The following is a 15,643-nucleotide window of genomic DNA, read 5'->3' on the forward strand; positions in this document are numbered from 1 at the left end:
TGAATATGGAGAACACTATTTTATTTAATTCCATTTCAATTAAATAAACTCTGTCAACAAGTAAAGATGAACTGAAAGACTATTCAAAAGTAACCATAAAAATGGTCAGGCTTCAATAACGGCAGCCCTAAAAATAAATAGAACCTTTCTTCAAAACATAAATAATACATCTTACTCAGTAGTTAAGATTCCGCAGATACAAATTTTTAAAAAACACGCATAAGATTAAACACAGGACAGCAAATAATTTACAATAATCAAACAAAGGCAAACAATTATTTTTCAATGAAGGCATAGCAACTGATCTAAACAATGCAGACCAGTAAAAATGACTTGATTACAGTGTTAAGTGTATACTCTACTACAACGTCAGAGCCACATTCTACCCCCTTATTGCCATTTTATATTAAAACACATCTCAACTTCAGTTGATCCCCAAACACCAGATAAGAGCAGAGATGCATGGAACTAGGAGCAGAATGTACAACCCATGTCTCTTTGTATGGCTGGTTCAGTTGTAAGGTTGGTTCAGCGTTTTGCATATACAGTGAGGGAAAAAAGTATTTGATCCCCTGCTGATTTTGTACGTTTGCCCACTGACAAAGAAATGATCAGTCTATAATTTTAATGGTAGGTTTATTTGAACAGTGAGAGACAGAATTACAACAAAAAAATCATGAAAAACGCATGTCAAAAAAATTATACATTGATTTGCATTTTAATGAGGGAAATAAGTATTTGACCCCCTCTCAATCAGAAAGATTTCTGGCTCAGGGAGTGCTCCTAATCTCAGCTTGTTACCTGTATAAAAGACACTTGTCCACAGAAGCAATCAATCAGATTCCAAACTCTCCACCATGGCCAAGACCAAAGAGCTCTCCAAGGATGTCAGGGACAAGATTGTAGACCTACACAAGGCTGGAATGGGCTACAAGACCATCGCCAAGCAGCTTGGTGAGAAGGTGACAACAGTTGGTGTGATTATTCACAAATGGAAGAAACACAAAAGCACTGTCAATCTCCCTCGGCCTGGGGCTCCATGCAAGATCTCACCTTGTGGAGTTGCAATGATCATGAGAACGGTGAGCAATCAGCTCAGAACTACACGGGAGGATCTTGTCAATGATCTCAAGGCAGCTGGGACCATAGTCACCAAGAAAACAATTGGTAACACACTACGCCGTGAAGGACTGAAATCCTGCAGCGCCCGCAAGGTCCCCCTTGTGTTTGGAGGAGGAGGAATGCTGCCTATGACCCCAAGAACACCATCCCCACCGTCAAACATGGAGGTGGAAACATTATGCTTTGGGGGTGTTTTTCTGCTAAGGGGACAGGACAACTTCACCGCATCAAAGGGACAATGGACAGGGCCATGTACCGTCAAATCTTGGGTGAGAACCTCCTTCCCTCAGCCAAGGCATTGAAAATGGGTCATGGATGGGTATTCCAGCATGACAATGACCCAAAACACACGGCCAAGGCAACAAAGGAGTGGCTCAAGAAGAAGCACATTAAGGTCCTGGAGTGGCCTAGCCAGTCTCCAGACCATAATCCCATAGAAAATCTGTGGAGGGAGCTGAAGGTTCGAGTTGCCAAACGTCAGCCTCGAAACCTTAATGACTTGGAGAAGATCAGCAAAGAGGAGTGGGACAAAATCCCTCCTGAGATGTGTGCAAACCTGGTGGCCAACTACAAGAAACGTCTGACCTCTGTGATTACCAACAAGGGTTTTGCCACCAAGTACTAAGTCATGTTTTGCGGGGTCAAATACATATTTCCCTCATTAAAATGCAAATCAATTTATAACATTTTTGACATGTGTTTTTCTGGATTTTTTTGTTGTTATTCTGTCTCTCACTATTCTAATAGACTGATCATTTCTTTGTCAGTGGGCAAATGTACAAAATCAGCAGGGGATCAAATACTTTTTTCCCCTCACTGTACTGTATCAAATGGGGAGTGATAAATTATATGTGAATCAATTATGTATATACACATGTTTGGATAGATATATATACACACACGGTCTAAATATAATAAATAAATAAATGACAAGACTTACTTTGGACATTGAGTGCAAAAGGAAATTGAGATCATGTCACAATTCAAGTGAATGCATGAGGGACACAGTACCCCACATAGGCTGGACAAAGGCTGAGTTGTCCATCTGTAGCTAATCACTGATATGCATGAGGACCACCAAAGCTAGGGTGAATTCTAATTAAATTACAGTCAAGTTAGGAAAATCAATGATTTGGACAAAACATTTTCAAGTCAATTGTTCAAGTCATTTTCTAGCCTTCATTAAAACTGAAGTGGAGAGCCACAGTCAAGCGGGAGCACTGCTGGACACCGGTCTCTCTTACGCAAGTGACTTTGGACACTCCGTTGCAGTCCAAGTCCAGCTTTAGCAGAGTGTCCTGAGGGAGGAGATGGCAGCATACTAAGCATAGAGATCACATTCACCACTTAAGCCTTTTAACAGAGGGCAGTCTATCAGGTGAGGCACGGTTATGAGACACCAGGGTCCTTGGAGTCAATTACATGAATTTAATTCATCCTTTATTCATTAAAAGGAAATCCAATTTTATCAAAGGATTTCATTTATTATTCATTCCCATTGAGATCTATATTGGTTTTACCAGGAATCCCTTAAATAGGAGTTGAAACTCAACTCGATTAAATTCCATTAAAACTGAATAGACATTGCTCATAATGTCAAGTAACAAATTGTATTAAAATTCCTTCACTTGCTACATTGATTAAAGTTAAACTAAAAATTACTCATATTAGACGCTTCACTGAGGAAATTGTCCCCCCTTCATACTGTGGTGAACAAGCCCACTGACTCATCCTGTTCATCGGCAGGGCTTACCTTGACAGGACAAGTCTCAAGGCCCCGGTATGAGTGGATCTTGGGACTCGATCAGGGAGAAATCTTGGAAGGTGAGTGTCCTGGAGGGCTTGAACGCCTCCCTCCACCACCACAACGCCACCCCCACCAACAGCACACTCAGGACCACTGAGCAGAACATAGAGCAGTTAGTTTAGGTTGAGGTAACATTTGTATTTTTATTTTTTTAAAGGTACACATACTAGCCACTAATTTATAGTTTACATTTTTGTGTAAATAACTAAGTTAATACGTATTAAGTAGGTCTTATTAGCCATCGAGAGCTTTGGACTTAAAGGTTATATCTGCAAAAACATGATTCAGAGATAATTGGCTTTAAAGTTCAGAAACTCTCATTGGTTTGAATAGTGTCAACGATTTTTATATTGTATTCTTTTGACCTTAGGAATATGAACTGGGGTATTTTGAGCACTATATTGGTAGAGAAAACTGAACAGAACAAGGCAATGTCAATAACAACATGTTGACCAAAATGCAGATAGAACATTATAATCCAAAGCTCTCGATATATTAGGCCTTAATTGTGTTCTTACTCAAAATCATGCGTTACTGGCCAATCCTTAATAAATACATTATTTATACTGAACAAAAACATAAAAACGCAACATGCAACAATTTCAAAGATTTTATTGAGTTACAGTTCATATAAGGAAATCAGTCAATTAAAATAAATGCATTAGGCCCTAATCTATGGATTTCACATGACTGGGAATACAGATATGCACCTATTGGTCACAGATAACTTTAAAAAATAAAAGTAGGAGCATGGATCAGAAAACCTGTCAGTATCTGGTGTGACCACTATTTGCCTCATGCAGTGCCACATCTCCTTTGCATAGTGTTGATCAGGCTGTTGTGGCCTGTGGAATGTTGTCCCACTCTTTAATGGCTGTGTGAAGTTGCTGGATATTGGCGGTAACTGGAACACGCTGTCGTACATGTCGATCTAGAGCATCCCAAACATGCTCAATGGGTGACATGTCGGATGAGTATGCAGGCCATGGAAGAACCGGGACATTTTCAGCTTCCAGGAATTGTGTACATATCCATGCGACATGGGGCATGCATTATTATACTGAAAAATGAGGTGATTGGGGTGGATGAATGGCACGACAATGGGCCTCAGGATCTCGTCACAGTATCTCTGTGCATTCAAATTGTCATTGATAAAATACAATTGTGTTTGTTGTCCGTAGCTGATGTCTGCCCATACCATAACCCCACCGCCACCACGGGGCACTCTGTTCACAACATTGACATCAGCAAACCGTTTGTCCAGATGACGCCATACACGTGGTCTGCGGTTGTGAGGCCGGTTGGACGTACTGTCAAATTCTCTAAAATGGTTTATGGTAGAGAAATTAACAGTAAATTCTCTGGCAACAGCTCTGGTGGACATTTCTGCAGTCAGAATGCCAATTGCACGCTCCCTCAAAACATCTGTGACATTGTTGTGTGACAAAACTGTGGCCTTTTATTGTCCCCAGCACAAGGTGCACCTGTGTAATGATCATGCTATTTAATCAGCTTCTTGATTTGTCACACCTGTCAGGTGGATGGATTATCTTGGCAAAGGAGAAATGCTCACTAACAGGGATGTAAACAAATGTGTTCACAATTTGTGAGAAATAAGCTTTTTGTGCATATGGAACATTTCAGGGTTATTTTATTTCAGCTTATGAAATATGGGACAAACACTTTACATGTTGATTTTATATTTTTGTTCGGTGTGTAAATTGCTCTTTATTACATGTCTCAATGTGGAACTAAGGCACGTGTCAAACAAGGACCATGGGCCGAATCCAGGCCGTGACATTTCTATCTGGCAGCGCAATAATTTGGATTATCAATTCATTTTGGCCCGCGATGCGCTGCACTACAAGTCACAGCAAGCAAAAGATGTAGGCAACATTTGAGCAGTAGGCTAGGCTGGCTACTCAACTAGGCCTACAAGACATTGAGTGCACCATACAGCAATGCTGCATTCAACCGCACCTGTGATCCATGCAATGCAAAACATTTTGTATTTATTTTTTTACGTTTCAAATGTTACAACTTAGCTACGTTTTTGTTATATTGAGTTATTAAAACGTTTTAATTAGGGTCACAGCATATTATAATTTTTTTTAGGGGGTAGATCAGCTTTAATATTTCAGTTAGATTGTAACTTCCATCAATGTAATTGTCTGCATCACTTCCAATCCCCCATATGTTTTTTTCCACATACATACATACATACATAAAATTAAGAGACCACCGCAATATTATCAGTTTCTCTGGTTTTACTATTTACAGGTATATGTTTGGGTAAAAATAACATTTTTGTTTTATTCTCTAAACTACTGACAACATCTCTCCCAAATTCCCCCAAAATAAATTGTAATTTAGAGCATTTATTTGCAGAAAATGACAACTGGTCAAAATAACAAAAAAGATGTAGTGTTATCAGACCTCAAATAATGCAAAAACAACAACACATTTTTAAAACAACACAATACTAATGTTTTAACTTAGGAAGAGTTTAGAAATCAATATTTGGTGGAATAACCCTGATTTTCAATCACAGCTTTCATGCGTCTTGGCATGCTCTCCACCAGTCTTTCACATTGATGTTGGGTGACTTTATGCCACTCCTGGCGCAAAAATTCAAGCAGCTCGGCTTTGTTTGATGGCTTGTGAACATCCATATTCCTCTTGATCACGTTCCAGAAGTTTTCAATGGGGTTCAGGTCTGGAGATTGGGCTGGCCATGACAGGGTCTTGATCTGGTGGTCCTCCATCCACACCTTGATTGACCTGGCTGTGTGGCATGGCGCATTATCCTGCTGGAAAAACCAATCCTCAGAGCTGGGGAACAATGTCAGAGCAACTGTTTTTGTACGTGGCTTGATTCATGCGTCCTTCACAAAGACAAATCTGCCCCATTCCAGCCTTGCTAAAGCACCCTCAGATCATCACCGATCCTCCACCAAATTTCACAGTGGTGCGAGGCACTGTGGCTTGTAGGCCTCTCCAGGTCTCCGTCTAACCATTAGATGACCAGGTGTTGGGCAAAGCTGAAAATTGGACACATCAGAGAAGATGACATTTACATTTACGTCATTTAGCAGACGCTCTTATCCAGAGCGACTTACAGTTAGTGAATAAATTTTTTTTTTTATACTGGCCCCCCGTGGGAATCGAACCCACAACCCTGGCGTTGCAAACGCCATGCTCTATCAACTGAGCTACATCCCTGCCGGCCATTCCCTCCCCTACCCTGGACGACACTGGGCCAATTGTGCGCCGCCCCATGAGTCTCCCGGTCGCGGCCGGCTGCGACAGAGCCTGGATTCGAACCAGGATCTCTAGTGGCACAGTTAGCACTGCGATGCAGTGCCTTAGACCACTGCGCCATTCAGGAGTACATAAGGTTAATAAAGGTTAAGAGTTAATAAAGAGTTAATAAAGGTAATACATTAGCAAAAATGTCAAAAAACCTGTTTTCACTGTCATTATGGGGTATTGTGTGTACTTTAATCAATTTTAGAATAAGGCTTCAACGTAACAAAATATGGAAAAAGGGAAGGGTCTGAATACTTTCCGAATGCACTAAATATATACATGTGAAATGTACATTAATATATACACAACATCATAACCTTACTCCAGTCCTCTACGGTCCAATCCTTATGGTCTTTTGCAAACCTCAGCCTGGCTCTTCTGTGCTTCTCATTGATGAAGGGCTTTTTTCTAGCTTTGCACGACTTCAGCCCTGCCCCTAGGAGCCTGTTTCGAACAGTCCTCGCCGTGCACTTCACCCCAGCTGCTGTTTGCCATTCTTTTTGTAGGTCACTTGATGTCATCCTATGGTTGTTGAGTGACATTCGAATGAGTTGGCGGTCATTCTGGTCAGTAGAGTCGTTTTTGCCCTCTGCCGGTCTGTAGCTTTGTTGTCCCCAATGTCTGCTGCTTGGCCTTGTTCTTATGAACCGCCGTATTTGAAATTTTAAGGATGGAAGCAACCTGACGCTCATTGTATCCCTCTGCCATTAAAGCCAGAATTGAACCCTTCTTTTCCTCACTCAAAACTTTCCTTTTCAACTCTTTTGGCATGGTCAGTAGTTATTTTTTGATTAATATTACTTTTGAGGTACTATTAGCACTGTTTTTGCCATCCAGCTGGTCCTATTGCAAGAGGATAGTGATGACCACAGCAGTGGTTTTTATACTTTTCCTCGTTAAATAAGATTTGGTTAAGGTGATCACCTAATCAGTACCTAATTCAGTAGAATGAGGTGTGCCTGTGTTGGAATTCAACAGACACTGGAATGGAATGGCTGTCATACATGTAGAGATGCTGATTTAAGATACAGCTGTGGAAAAAATTAAGAGACCACTGCAAATGTGTGTGTGTGTGTGTGTGTGTGTGTGTGTATATATATATATATATATATACACACACATACACACACACACACAGTGGGGGAAAAAAGTATTTAGTCAGCCACCAATTGTGCAAGTTCTCCCACTTAAAAAGATGAGGCCTGTAATTTTCATCATAGGTACACGTCAACTATGACGGACAAATTGAGAAAAAAATATCCAGAAAATCACATTGTAGGATTTTTAATTAATTTATTTGCAAATTATGGTGGAAAATAAGTATTTGGTCACCTACAAACAAGCAAGATTTCTGGCTCTCACAGACCTGTAACTTCTTCTTTAAGAGGCTCCTCTGTCCTCCACTCGTTACCTGTATTAATGGCACCTGTTTGAACTTGTTATCAGTATAAAAGACACCTGTCCACAACCTCAAACAGTCACACTCCAAACTCCACTATGGCCAAGACCAAAGAGCTGTCAAAGGACACCAGAAACAAAATTGTAGACCTGCACCAGGCTGGGAAGACTGAATCTGCAATAGGTAAGCAGCTTGGTTTGAAGAAATCAACTGTGGGAGCAATTATTAGGAAATGAAAGACTTACAAGACCACTGATAATCTCCCTCAATCTGGGGCTCCACGCAAGATCTCACCCCGTGGGGTCAAAATGATCACAAGAACGGTGAGCAAAAATCCCAGAACCACACGGGGGGACCTAGTGAATGACCTGCAGAGAGCTGGGACCAAAATAACAAAGCCTACCATCAGTAACACACTACGCCGCCAGGGACTCAAATCCTGCAGTGCAAGACGTGTCCCCCTGCTTAAGCCAGTACATGTCCAGGCCCGTCTGAAGTTTGCTAGAGTGCATTTGGATGATCCAGAAGAGGATTGGGAGAATGTCATATGGTCAGATGAAACCAAAATAGAACTTTTTGGTAAAAACTCAACTCGTTGTGTTTGGAGGACAAAGAATGCTGAGTTGCATCCAAAGAACACCATACCTACTGTGAAGCATAGGGGTGGAAACATCATGCTTTGGGGCTGTTTTTCTGCAAAGGGACCAGGACGACTGATCCGTGTAAAGGAAAGAATGAATGGGGCCATGTATCGTGAAGCATTTCAAGGTCCTGGAGTGGCCTAGCCAGTCTCCAGATCTCAACCCCATAGAAAATCTTTGGAGGGAGTTGAAAGTCTGTGTTGCCCAGCGACAGCCCAAAAACATCACTGCTCTAGAGCAGATCTGCATGGAGGGGGGGGGGGGGGGGGGGGGGGGGTAGAAGGATTACTTTATCCTATCCCAGGTATTCCTTAAAGAGGTGGGGTTTCAAAGGTGGTGAGTGACTCCGCTGTCCTGGCGTCGTGAGGGAGCTTGTTCCACCATTGGGGTGCCAGAGCAGCGAACAGTTTTGACTGGGCTGAGCGGGAACTATGCTTCCGCAGAGGAAGGGGAGCCAGCAGGCCAGATGTGGATGAACGCAATGCCCTCGTTTGGGTGTAGGGACTGATCAGAGCCTGAAGGTACGGAGGTGCCGTTCCCCTCACTGCTCCATAGGCAAGCACCATGGTCTTGTAACGGATGCGAGCTTCAACTGGAAGCCAGTGGAGTGTGCGGAGGAGGGGGGTGACGTGAGAGAACTTGGGAAGGTTGAACACCAGACGGGCTGCGGCATTCTGGATGAGTTGTAGGGGTTTAATGGCACAGGCAGGGAGCCCAGCCAACAGCGAGTTGCAGTAATCCAGACGGGAGATGACAAGTGCCTGGATTAGGACCTGTGCCGCTTCCTGTGTAAGGCAGGGTCGTACTCTCCGAATGTTGTAGAGCATGAACCTGCAGGATCGGGTCACCGCCTTGATGTTAGCGGAGAACGACAGGGTGTTGTCCAGGGTCACGTCAAGGCTCTTCGCACTCTGGGAGGAGGACACAACGGAGTTGTCAACCGTGATGGCGAGATCATGGAACGGGCAGTCCTTCCCCGGGAGGAAGAGCAGCTCCGTCTTGCCAGGGTTCAGCTTGAGGTGGTCATCCATACTGATATGTCTGCCAGACATGCAGAGATGCGATTCGCCACCTGGTTATCAGAAGGGGGAAAGGAGAAGATTAGTTGTGTATCGTCAGCGTAGCAATGATAGGAGAGGCCATGTGAGGATATGACAGAGCCAAGTGACTTGGTGTATAGGGAGAAAAGGAGAGGGCCTAGAACTGAGCCCTGGGGGACACCAGTGGTGAGAGCACGTGGTGCGGAGACAGCTTCTCGCCACGCCACTTGGTAGGAGCGACCGGTCAGGTAGGACGCAATCCAGGAGTGAGCCGCGCCGGAGATGCCCAGCTCGGAGAGGGTGGAGAGGAGGATTTGATGGTTCACAGTATCAAAGGCAGCAGACAGGTCTAGAAGGACAAGAGCAGAGGAGAGAGAGTTAGCTTTAGCAGTGCGGAGAGCCTCCGTGACACAGAGAAGAGCAGTCTCAGTTGAATGACCAGTCCTGAAACCTGACTGGTTTGGATCAAGAAGGTCATTCTGAGAGAGATAGCAAGAGAGTTGGCTAAAGACGGCACGCTCAATAGTTTTGGAAAGAAAAGAAAGAAGGGATACTGGTCTGTAGTTGTTGACATCAGTGGGATCGAGTGTTGGTTTTTTGAGAAGGGGAGCAACTCTCGCTCTCTTGAAGACGGAAGGGACATAGCCAGCGGTCAAGGATGAGTTGATCAGCGAGGTGAGGTAGGGGAGAAGGTCACCGGAGATGGTCTGGAGAAGAGAGGAGGGGATGGGGTCAAGCGGGCAGGTTGTTGGGCGGCCTGCAGTCACTAGTCGCAAGATTTTATCTGGAGAGAGAGGGGAGAAAGAAGTCAAAGCATAGGGTAGGGCAGTGTGAGCAGGACCAGCAGTGTCATTAGACATAACAAACGAGGATCGGATGTCGTCAACCTTCTTTTCAAAGTGGTTGACGAAGTCATCCACAGAGAGGGAGGGGGGGGGGGGGGGGGGAGGATTCAGCAGTGAGGAGAATGTGGCAAAGAGCTTCCTAGGGTTAGAGGCAGATGCTTGGAATTTAGAGTGGTAGAAAGTGGCCTTAGCAGCAGAAACAGATGAAGAAAATGTAGAGAGGAGGGAGTGAAAAGATGCCAGGTCGGCAGGGAGTTTAGTTTTCTTCCATTTCCGCTCAGCTGCCCGGAGCTCTGTTCTGTGAGCTCGCAATGAGTCATCAAGCCACGGAGCTGGAGGGGAGGACCGAGCCGGCCGGGAGGATAGGGGACACAGGGAGTCAAAGGATGCAGAAAGGGAGGAGAGGAGGGTTGAGGAGGCAGAATCAGGAGATTGGAGGGAGAAGGATTGAGCAGAGGGAAGAGATGATAGGATGGAAGAGGAGAGAGTAGTGGGAGAGAGAGAGCGAAGGTTGCGGCGGCGCGTTACCATCTGTGTAGGGGCAGAGTGAGTAGTGTTGGAGGAGAGCGAGAGAGAAAAGGATACAAAGTAGTGGTCGGAGACATGGAGGGGAGTTGCAGTGAGATTAGTAGAAGAGCAACATCTAGTAAAGATGAAGTCAAGCGTATTGCCTGCCTTGTGAGTAGGGGGGACGGTGAGAGGGTGAGGTCAAAAGAGGAGAGGAGTGGAAAGAAGGAGGCAGAGAGAAATGAGTCAAATGTAGACGTAGGGAGGTTGAAATCCCCCAAAACTGTGAAGGGTGAGCCATCCTCAGGAAAGGAACTTATCAAGGCGTCAAGCTCATTGATGAACTCTCCAAGGGAACCTGGAGGGCGATAGATGACAAGGATATTAAGCTTAAATGGGCTAGTGACTGTGACAGCGTGGAATTCAAATGAGGAGATAGACAGATGGGTTAGGGGAAAAATTGAGAATGACCACTTGGGAGAGATGAGGATTCCTGTGCCACCACCCCTCTGACCAGATGCTCTCGGGGTATGCGAGAACACATGGTCAGACGAGGAGAGAGCAGTAGGAGTAGCAGTGTTTTCAGTGGTAATCCATGTTTCCGTCAGCGCCAGGAAGTCGAGGGACTGGAGGGTAGCATAGGCTGGGATGAAGTCAGCCTTGTTGGCAGCAGAACGGCAGTTCCAGAGGCTGCCTGAGACCTGGAACTCCAGGTGTGTGGTGCGTGCAGGGACCACCAGGTTAGAGAGGCAGCAGCCACGCGGTGTGAGGCGTTTGTGTAGCCTGTGCGGAGAGGAGAGAACAGGGATAGGCAGAGGCATAGTTGACAGGCTGTAGCAGATGGCTACAATAATGCAGAGGAGATCGGAATGAAATGAACTAAACATCTGGGAAAGGAGAGAGCAGGGCCTCCCTCACCAAAAAAATATAACTCGATACATACATCATTACTGACCAACTCTAGTATGCCCGGTTTGTCATTTATTGACTTCAACAGGTCGCTTTCCACACTTACTAGTCCCAGTGGTGAGAAGCATAAATCATCTATCAGTCGACAAGTCACGTTTTCTCTTGGAGATTGATTCTCCTCGTTTATCTTCCGTCATGTTTGGGTGTTGCGTGTTGTTGTAATATTTGTCGATACATTTCTCTATCCTTATAATTTGTTGTGTTATTATCCAGATTGAATGTTATTACCCTCGAATATATGAAGTGCTAATATTTAGTCTAACTTACTGATATTGAATATTCTGTTTTTATCTTGAGGTGATTTTTACCGCTGTGTAGTCAGTACGCCATCTTGTCTACCGCAGCATATTATGCACATCTGCATAACGATGTGTTCCATATAAAGGGTTCTTATCTGCAGAAATGTTGTCCAGAAACGACCACATTGGACAGAAAGGGGCACACCTAATAACACATCAAATGCAGTATTAGATACTTATATAGACACTTATAAACTACAAATAAGTGGCCATTATGTGTACTTTAAAATAAAGGGTTACAGTTTTTTTTTGCATATAAACAGCTGCTGTTTCTATATAAACCATAAGCACTGACACATATCAAATATCATTTGAATCTTTCCTTACATCTGATTATCATCTCTAGTACAGTTCCACAGATGATATACACACACACACACACACACACACACACACACACACACACACAGTGGGGAGAACAAGTATTTGATACACTGTCGATTTTGCAGGTTTTCCTACTTACAAAGCATGTAGAGGTCTGTAATTTGTATCATAGGTACACTTCAACTGTGAGAGACGGAATCTAAAACAAAAATCCAGAAAATCACATTGTATGATTTTTAAGTAATTAATTTGCATTTTATTGCATGACATAAGTATTTGATACATCAGAAAAGCAGAACTTAATATTTGGTACAGAAACCTTTGTTTGCAATTACAGAGATCATACATTTCCTGTAGGTCTTGACCAGGTTTGCACACACTGCAGCAGGGATTTTGGCCCACTCCTCCATACAGACCTTCTCCAGATCCTTCAGGTTTCGGGGCTGTCGCTGGGCAATACGGACTTTCAGCTCCCTCCAAAGATTTTCTATTGGGTTCAGGTCTGGAGACTGGCTAGGCCACTCCAGGACCTTGAGATGCTTCTTACGGACCCACTCCTTAGTTGTCCTGGCTGTGTGTTTCGGGTCGTTGTCATGCTGGAAGACCCAGCCACGACGCATCTTCAATGCTCTTACTGAGGGAAGGAGGTTGTTGGCCAAGATCTCGGGATACATGGCCCCATCCATCCTCCCCTCAATACGGTGCAGTCGTCCTGTCCCCTTTGCAGAAAAGCATCCCCAAAGAATGATGTTTCCACCTCCATGCTGCACGGTTGGGATGGTGTTCTTGGGGTTGTACTCATCCTTCTTCTTCCTCCAAACACGGCGAGTGGAGTTTAGACCAAAAAGCTCTATTTTTGTTTCATCAGACCACATGACCTTCTCCCATTCCTCCTCTGGATCATCCAGATGGCCATTGGCAAACTTCAGACGGGCCTGGACATGCGCTGGCTTGAGCAGGGGGACCTTGCGTGCGCTGCAGGATTTTAATCCATGACGGCATACTGTGTTACTAATGGTTTTCTTTGAGACTGTGGTCCCAGCTCTCTTCAGGTCATTGACCAGGTCCTGCTGTGTAGTTCTGGGCTGATCCCTCACCTTCCTCATGATCATTGATGCCCCACGAGGTGAGATCTTGCATGGAGCCCCAGACCGAGGGTGATTGACCGTCATCTTGAACTTCTTCCATTTTCTAATAATTGCGCCAACAGTTGTTGCCTTCTCACCAAGCTGCTTGCCTATTGTCCTGTAGCCCATCCCAGCCTTGTGCAGGTCTACAATTTTATCCCTGATGTCCTTACACAGCTCTCTGGTCTTGGCCATTGTGGAGAGGTTGGAGTCTATTTGATTGAGTGTGTGGACAGGTGTCTTTTATACAGGTAACGAGGTCAAACAGGTGCAGTTAATACAGGTAATGAGTGGAGAACAGGAGGGCTTCTTAAAGAAAAACTAACAGGTCTGTGAGAGCCGGAATTCTTATTGGTTGGTAGGTGATCAAATACTTATGTCATGCAATAAAATGCAAATTAATTACTTAAAAATCATACAATGTGATTTTCTGGATTTTTGTTTTAGATTCCGTCTCTCAAAGTTGAAGTGTACACATGATAAAAATGACAGACCTCTACATGCTTTGTAAGTAGGAAAACCTGCAAAATCGACAGTGTATCAAATACTTGTTCTCCCCACTGTATATATCATCTGTGGAACTTTACTAGAGATTATATTAATCAGATATATATATACACACACACACACCATAAGAGATCTAAATATGATGGAATCATTGCTAAATATAGTACAAAACCCACCTATAAGTGAAAGGATTCCAGCATTGGTTGTATCAGACAGCGCTGGGTCTGGAAGTGGGTGAGAAACGACTATATAAAAAAGCAAAAAGAACAATTCTGCAATCAAGTAATCGCATTAAATATACTAAATGGAAAATGTTTTGTACGGCTCATGTTTTTGCTGTTGTTGCTAACCTCACGAACAAGACCCAATTGTGATAATGGATGTTGTATACACAATAATAATAAAGTAAATTATAGTGCCTTTCAATATAAAAATCTCAAAGCGCTTCATAAGCAAAAAAGCAACATGCACAGTGTACAAAACATTAGGCATGGGCAAGTTGCAGCGGAGGGTGCAGAGGTGGTGGCCGGGGTAGTGGTAACCAGGTGGAAAGCGTGGCCAGCCGTAGCAAAATGCTTGTTGAAATTCTCGATTATTGTAGATTTATCGGTGGTGATAGTGTTTCCTAGCCTCAGTGCAGTGGGCAGCTGGGAGGAGGTGCTCTTATTCTCCATGAACTTTATAGTGTGCCAAAACTTTTTGGGAGTTAGTGCTACAGGATGCACATTTATGTTTGAAAAAGCTAGCCTTTGCTTTCCTAAATGCTTGTGTATATTGGTTCCTAACTTCCCTGAAAGGTTGCATATCGCGGGGGCTATTCGATGCTAATGCAGTACACCACAGGATGTTTTTGTACTGGTCAAGGGCAGTCAAGTCTGAGGAGAACCAGGGGCTATATCTGTTCTTAGTTCTGATTTTTTTGAATGGGGCATGCTTATTTAAGATGGAGAGGAAAGCACTTTTAAAGAACAACCAGGCATCCTCTACTGACGGAATGAGATCGATATCCATCCAGGATACCTGGGCCAGGTCAATTAGGAAGGTCTGCTCGCTAAAGTGTTTTAGGGCGCGTTTGACAGTGATGAGGGGTGGTCGTTTGACCGCGGACCCGTTACGGACGCAGGCAATAAGGCAGTGATCGCTGAGATCCTGGTTGAAGACAGCGGAGGTGTATTTAGAGGGTAAGTTAGTCAGGATGATATCTATGAGGGTGCCCATGTTTACGGATTTAGGGTTGTACCTGGTAGGTTCCTTGATAATTTGTGTGAGATTGAGGGCATCTAGTTTGGATTGTAGGATGGCCGGGGTGTTAAGCATATCCCAGTTTAGGTCACCAAGCAGTACGAACTCTGAGGATAGATGGGGGGCAATCGGTTCACATATGGTGTCCAGGGCACAGCTGGGGGCTAAGGGGGGTCTGTAGCAAGTGGCAACAGTGAGAGACTTATTTCTGGAAAGGTGGATTTTTAGAAGTAGGAGCTCAAACTGTTTGGGCACAGACCTGGATAGTATGATAGAGCTCTGCAGGCTAACTCCACCCCCTTTGGCAGTTCTATCTAGACGGAAAATGTTGTAGTTGGGGATGGACATTTCTGAATTTTTGGTGGCCTTCCTAAGCCAGGATTCAGACACTGCTAGAACATCAGGGTTGGCGGAGTGTGCGAACGCAGTGAATAACTCAAATTTAGGAAGGAGGCTTCTGATGTTAACGTGCAGAAAACCAAAGCTTTTACGGTTACAGAAGTCA

General features: G+C 44.1%; 1 pseudogene across 1 annotated transcript in view; it reads right to left on the reverse strand.

The window, feature by feature from the left end:
• Positions 1–2,294: 2,294 nt before the first annotated feature.
• Positions 2,295–15,643, reverse strand: part of LOC311137556 (low-density lipoprotein receptor-related protein 8-like) — a 31,118-nt pseudogene continuing 17,769 nt past the window's right edge. The window contains exon 11 of the transcript in view: positions 2,295–2,420. The product of the transcript in view is annotated as a low-density lipoprotein receptor-related protein 8-like (transcript). The remainder of the gene's footprint in view (positions 2,421–15,643) is intronic.

Source organism: Coregonus lavaretus (assembly GCF_964263955.1).
Source record: "Coregonus lavaretus genome assembly, chromosome: 11".
Taxonomy (NCBI): domain Eukaryota; kingdom Metazoa; phylum Chordata; class Actinopteri; order Salmoniformes; family Salmonidae; genus Coregonus; species Coregonus lavaretus.